The sequence below is a fragment of the Furipterus horrens genome, unplaced genomic scaffold (assembly GCF_987537825.1).
Source record: "Furipterus horrens unplaced genomic scaffold, mFurHor1.1.pri manual_scaffold_3, whole genome shotgun sequence".
NCBI lineage: Eukaryota > Metazoa > Chordata > Mammalia > Chiroptera > Furipteridae > Furipterus > Furipterus horrens.
The window spans coordinates 70,735,904-70,743,325 of record NW_028327173.1 but is presented as its reverse complement, the minus strand read 5'-3'; positions in this window follow the sequence as shown (position 1 = coordinate 70,743,325).

Sequence of the window (7,422 nt, the reverse complement as noted above, 5' to 3'; positions counted from 1 at the left end):
AGGCCCTTTGCTCTGGCTTGTGAAAACTCGGTTGGAATTTTCATTTGTGCTACATTTACTATTTAATCAGGGGAATTTAAATCATTTTAATATTGATTCTTCTCATTAATAAATATGGTATATTGTTCATTTATTTAGGTCTTCTTTTCTGTCTTGCAATAACATTTTATAATTTTAGCATAATTTTTTTCTTTCTTTTTTGTTCATTGTTCTCATAGTTCTATCTGCTGCTGTTGTGTGGGAACAAAATTATCATTTTTTTTTGTATGTTGATTTTGTATTCTGCAACTTTGTTGAATCTTCTTTTTTGTTCATTGCAAATTATTTTAGATCTTCTATGTAAGATAATCATATAATATGCAAATAATTAGAGCTTTGTTTTGCTGTTTCCAATGTACTCTTCTTGACTAACTGTACTAGTCCAGATTATAGTGAACAGGGGGATAAAGGTAGGCATCCTTGTTTTATTCCTAACTTCCAGGAAAATGCTTTTAATTATTCAATTTACTGTGATTTTTTAGGTAAATTTTGGTAGATAACCTTTAAAAAATGAGGTTAAGAATTTCTGTTTCTATTTGATAATAATTTCTGTTTGTGTGGATGGGTTTTTAATTTCATTGTATGATTTTTGGGCATCTGTTGAGAAAGTGCATTATTTAGTTTCTAAGTCTTATGGCTTTACTTCTTTAATTTGTGAATATGGCAAATGACATTTATAGCTTTTCTAAGATTATCCTTGCATTCTGGGGGGAACAAGCCCCAACTTGGTCATTTTGAAAAATGACATTGCTGATTTGGTTTGCTGAACTTTACTTAAGATTTTTGTGTTCATGCTTCTTAGTGAAATTGGCTTATAATTCTTCTTATACTGTCCACATGTGGTTTTGATGTCAAAGTTTAAGTCATTTCAAAACAAATAGGGCAGTATTTTCTTTTTCTTTCTGTTTTCTGGAACAATTTGTGAACTCTTGGGATTATATGTTCTTTGAGTGTTTGATAGAGCTCATCTGGGCCTCTTGCTTTAGTGACTATAGGTCTATTTAGGTTTTCACTTTCTTTATAAAACAGCTATAATAGATTATATATTTTAGGAAATGTTCTGTTTCTTCTAAGTTTTCAAATTAATTATATTTAAAAATTAGTGAAAATATTGTGAAGTAGAATGAAAAATCATAGTATTCTCTGATTTTAAAAATCTGTTTCTAAAATTATGTTAAATATGTCATTGTAATATTGTCTATTTGTGCCTTTATCTTTTTCTTGATTGTTTTTGCCACAGGTCTCTATTTATTAGTTTTTGCAGAATGTTTACATTGTCCCTTATTTCTATGTCTTATTTAATAAGACTTCTTACTTGACAGATATTTTATTTAAATGTTCATTTAATATTTTAAATCATTTCCAGTAATTTTTATTAATGAATTATAATTTAATTAAATTTTGATTGGCAAATATGACCTGCATGAGATTAATTCTCTGATATTTGTTGAGATTTATTTTGTAGCTTTGTCCATGGTCAATTTTTATAGAGAATGTGTGCTTGAAAAGAATATATGTGTTCTAAGTGCTGACAATAACATAGTTATTCCCACTTTTCTTTGGTTGTTTTTTACATAGTATTTTTCCTATCTTCTCACTTTAAATCTTTCTATATCCTTATGTTTTAGGTATCTTTGTAAACAGCATCAACTGAATATTATTTACCTTTAAAAGTCTTTCAGACATGACTAAAATATAATTTCCAATTGAAACTTTAATTTCTGATACCATTTGAGAGAGAGAGAGAGAGAGAGAGAGTGTGTGTGTGTGTGTGTGTGTGTGTGTCTGTGAGTGTGTTGAAACCCCTGGCCTTTTGATCACATACATAGGAGAAAAAAGTATTCAATTACTGTGGCCAAAAGAATAAGATACTACTTTACTCAACTAGTTCCTTTGCTGGTATTCAAGGAAGGATCCTAATTTGCAAGGTTGGTTTAGCCTGAATTTGTTGTAACTATAAAGGAGAAACAAAAGCAGGAAGTCAGATTTACTTCTTGATGCTAGTTTTACAAACTTCATTGAGAATTTTTTATTTTTGGTACATTAGGAAGCATAGTTTCAATTCTGTCTTTTAACATGAATTAGACAATTTCCTAGGTTGCTGTTTCTGAGAAATAGAACTGATTGGCATGCCTCTATAAGATTTTGCTGCACTGGCAATTCCTTAGTTGTTCTTAGGGTAAGGAAGGCTGACTGGATATCACCTATGTCGTTTTGGTAGAGCCAACAACTGTCCTTTCATTACCTTTTGGAGACTTGTCCATATATCACCTCTTGGACATACCTTCCCAGAGATTTCACACAACCCAGCTTCCTCTTCCCTTGCAAAGTAACAATAGCTCAAGGGACTCCAGCAATCAAGAGTAACAAGTTCTTAACTGAACTGAGGGAGTCCCACCAAAGTATCATATTTTGGCACACCATCTTTCTGACCTATCTTGGCATGGTTATTGGTTACATCATGTGCTTAGGCACTATATAAAAAACATATAAGATAAAAAATGTAAATAAAGAGAATCAGATGAACTGTAATTTTTTTCAATCTGAAGGTTCTCTCATTTTATGTCCTTCCTTTTTCTCTAAGAGTTTGCAATCTAAACTGACAACTATAGAAGCATGTTGCAAGCGTGTCTTTTCACTCAGAAGAGAGTTAACATTAGAAAGTTATGGAATAGAGATCCAGATTATTCCATTTCACCTACTGCCCAAGTGTGGAAACTTTGTGACTAGCTATTCCATCTTGAAATCTATCCCTCCATCTGTGATTCAGAGAGGACAGGAATAATCAATTGTAGTCAATAGATGCTTATAATTTGTGTCAAGGAACTGTGGTTTTATGTTTATATCACATGTAGATTATTACATTAAAAAAATCAGATTATAGCGAAGTCATACAACACTAAAACTTAACTTTTATTTGATGATTTACAACTCAAGCCTGAGGTCATTATTAGGTATATAGAAGCACTGATCAGAATAGAGTTTGCTGGCTGACAGACAGCTGGACTGTCAGCCATTATCAGGCACATGAAATATGGGTAGTTGACTGGGAGACACACTGCAGTCCAAGTACCAGCGCCAGACGTTTAGCTGATCCCCAGGCACCCACAAATTTACACTTCATGCATCAGTAAGGATCCCCTGGTGTCCACATGGAGATTTCCTTTCAGTGCTCACTGTTGGTCCAAGGCTGGGACGTTCCAGGTATGGGAAGTAGGCATGAAGTTTCCTAGGGAATTTTCTATTAGCTTGGAGAAATATAATAGAATAGTTTAATGAAAAAGACCACTGAATTGGAATTCAGTAGTTCTGACACATAGTGCCTGCGTTAGTCAAGGTTCTCCAGAGCAACAGAACCAATATGACATACATACATTTATTTATTTATTTAAGAACTTGGCTCATGTGATATTATGGAGGCTGAGAAGTTCTAACATCAGCAGTCAGCAAGCTGGAGGTCCAGGAAGGAGAGCCTGTGGTGTATGTAGTTCCAGTCTGATTCTAAAAGCCTGAGAACCAGGAAAGCTAATTCTATAAGTCCTAGACTAAAAGCAGGAAAAAAAAAATCCACATCCCACCTCATTAGTCAGGCAGACAAACTTCCCTTTTAGCCTTTTGAGTCTATTCAGTTGGTTTGGTCTTTAACTAATTAGGTGAGACCCATGCACATTAGGAAGGAAAACTTGCTGTAATCAGTCTACTGACTCAAATGTTAATCTCGTCCACACAGAGCCTCACAGACAACATAGAATTATGTCTGACCAAATGTCTGACTACCCCATGGCCCAGTTAAGTTGACACATAAAATTAACCATCACAGTCTCTAAACTGACAGTGTATTTGCCAGAGTAAATAAAAAGCACTAGTTGCTGTAACAAATAATTCCAAACTTTCAGTGGCTTACGAAATACAGTTTATTTGTTATACATGTCACAGTTGGTTTGGATGTATTCGGGTTGTTGCTTTCATAGGTGATTGAGAGATCTCAGCTCCTTCTGTCTTGTGGTTGGTTGGTTGTGGTGCTGCCGTCTTCCAGAGACTTCTTGGAGTCCTCTGTTGGGTGATCTGCAGTTAGCCAGCTAATGAATGAAGATAGATGGTGAGTAGAGAACCATATGGGACCTTTATAAAGACAGACTAGACAATGGATAGATGGCTTCTATTCACACGTCACTGGCCAGAACACCAACAGATGATCCCAATCTAACTGCCAAGGAGGCTGGGAAATGTAATTTTCCTTTGTGTCCAGCAAGAAAAAAATGGGACTGGTGAGCATTTAGCCAGTTTTTTCAGAACCTTAACTAGCTTTTAAACTTGGGCTTTTTCCCTCTCTTAGCTTGTTTCCTTCTTTATAAAGAGAGGAGGATGAACTGAGTGATCTCTAAGGGACTTTCCAGCTCTGACCACCTAAATTCTCTAATTGTTAGAACTTCGAGTGGGCCCTGAAAACGCCCAGCTTGGACAAGACCTCTCCCAGTCCGAGAGGGAAGAACAATCATCAGGGTTCCCCCAAGGATTTTCTAGCCCACACTTGTTTATACCTGCAACCTCTGGGAAGTTTATTTATTTCCTGAAGTTACCAAGAATCAAGATGACCGCCTCTCCCAGGGTGTAGTCTTATCCTAGATCATGGTGCCAGCAACCCAACCCACTTATTGAGCTTGTTGGGTGTGTGTGCAAATGCTAACACGGCCATGAAACTTCCTCCTTATCTCCTCTTCCAATTCTCATGCTGTGAAAAGTGATGTCCCCTTGGTCTCCCTCCCTAAGATTCTAGGGTACCAACAGAGAGGGGCCAAGGCTTTATATACCCCCAGACCCAGGTAGCCAAGACAAGGACTTCATAAAAGGCTGGGCTGTGTCAGAGTGATTGTGTTCACAGGTTACCTTCTTTTCTGTATTTTCTGATGATTTATAGTTTACTTATTTATTTTCTTGTTTATTATGTGACTCCCCATTGGATATTAGCCTCTACAGTGAGAGATCATGTCTGCTTTATTTACCACTACATCCTTAGGGCCTATAAAAGTGCCTGGCATAAAGTAGTTATTTTTTGAATGAATATGACTTAAAATTGTTTAATTTAGTCTAAGTTCAGAGCAATAGGATTTCTTAGGGGAAGTATGTTAATAAATACATCCACATATTTACCTACTCAGTAATGTTTTCATTCAGTCTACTGTTGACACTAGGAATTTCAGAATAGTGTAACAAGCAAGAGGCCAATAACAGACTTCATGGTTTAACCTAAGCTTGGGGGCCCAGGAAAGTTAAACTGAGACTGTAGGTACTGTTTGTCCAGGCCAGGAAGCATCTGCTGTCAGCGTTCAGTTGAGCTGCACTTTCTCCACATTATCGCAATAGAGTATGTGCCAAACTGTACTTACATGGACAATAGTCAGTTTCAGAGCATGAGCAGGCATTTCTAGACTAGAGAATGTAGCTGACTCTTTGGAGTATTGGAATTGGCTTTACTCCTTATTTGTGTATCAAATAAAATCTGAATGTCCTGAAGGAGTTCTTTTTCCTGAAAAAAGGTGTGATTGCTCTCTCCATATTTTATGCTTTCATTTTCACTGTGATCATTGTCTCTTTAAAACGTCTGATTTCCTTTACTCACCACCCCACCTTAAAAACTAAACATAATTTGTAAGATAAATCTGCAGCAAAAAAAAGAGAGCAAACACATATCATATATGTCAAAAGCCTGGTACAGAGTAGGCACTCAATAAATAGTCCTACCATTGTTAATATTTTGATCATTATTATCCTTTTATATTAGTAACTGCTACTTATAAAGATTTTACTCTGTGTTTAGAAGTGTGCTAAATGCTCTGCATACATTTTTTCATCTACTCTTAACAATATTCCTATGAAGTACTGAATTTCTCTTCCAGAGAAAGAACCAGGCAGGCTAGCTCTCAAGGCTGATATCAGATTATCTGCATCCTTCTTTGGGGGCAGCTCACATCATTGGTTGATTTTATTTCTCAATTAGAACATGACATATTTTTATTCCAGAACCAGATAATCTTACTATTAAATCACATACATTAAATTAAGAGAAGCACATTTCTTTTTTTAAACAATCACAAGAATATTTAAGAAATTAGCCATTCATTGCTGAGGGCTACAACTTATAGTTCCCCTCTCCCGAGCCTGAGGCTGTTAAGTTGCTTGGTGCCTTGTGATGCTAAGTTGTTTGTGTCTCCCTGGCTTCTCTGGGTCCCTGAATAAGTACAATCATATGAGACACCTGATCTAGCAATTCACTGTTGTCCAGAGGTAAAGCTATTCTCTCTTTGTTTACCAACTTACTGATTTGAAAATCAAAAATGTAAATGTGTTCTTTGGCAGCATTTGAGAAGTGAGACTGCATGTGCCATCTTTGATTGTAGACAGAATCTCAACACAGATGTTGATTATTCTCATTTTTATTGCTGTGGAACTCACAGAGCAATTTCCACTTCACTTAAAAATTTTTACTGGGTAACTCTTGTTATATAAAGAAGAATATATGTAATGAAATATAAGTTGTGTGTAAATATAATAATAAAATGAACAACCATGATCTCAACCCAAGCTTAAAAACTAGAATTTTACGAATATTATTGTTATCACTATATAGTACCCTAGCCCATTCCCCTCAGCATCACTCTTAATTACTTCTTTTATTTGTGTACTTTTTTGATAAGACTAGAAAGGCCTAAACTATTTTTTGATTAAGAAAAAATCAGTTCTAGTTCTCTCCACAAACTTGGAAATAGTAGCATGCCCTCCATGCAGGCACTCCTCTACCTGAACGCTTGCTTCCCGTACCCTTTAAATACAGGCTACAATTATTACTTCTCTATTTAGAGATTATTGTGGTTTCAGTCTTCATTGTGTTCTTGTGGGTTTTTCTGTTTGGGCTGCCATTATAAATGTCTCTTTATTCCCCCATGTGGTCACTTTCTTAAATACCTTGTTTAGCACATCTTCAATGGAGTGTGGTTTGACTGCATGTCTGCCAGCCTCAGGGATATTCAGACACTTTTGTTCCTTTCCAAGTATAGAAAACATGATGGTAATTCAGGCTCTGTGAACTGTGGGAGAAGGAAAGGGAACATTCATCTCTTAAACTCCTATAATATGTCGAGTTTTTTTTTGTTTGTTTGTTTTTTTGTTTTTGCCTGTATTTTCCCAATTCAAAATTCCTATTAGGAATTGCCGAGGGTCACACAGGTACTACGTGGTGGAGCCAAGATTTGATCCAGGTCTTCTGTGGGTGTGATGGGTGGGAAGAGAGCTCTGCCTAATGAGTCAGGCAGGCTCATTCCTAGGTATCTGACCCCACACCCTCTTCTGTGGAAACGAGAATGCCAATCCTCTTCATTCACTTCA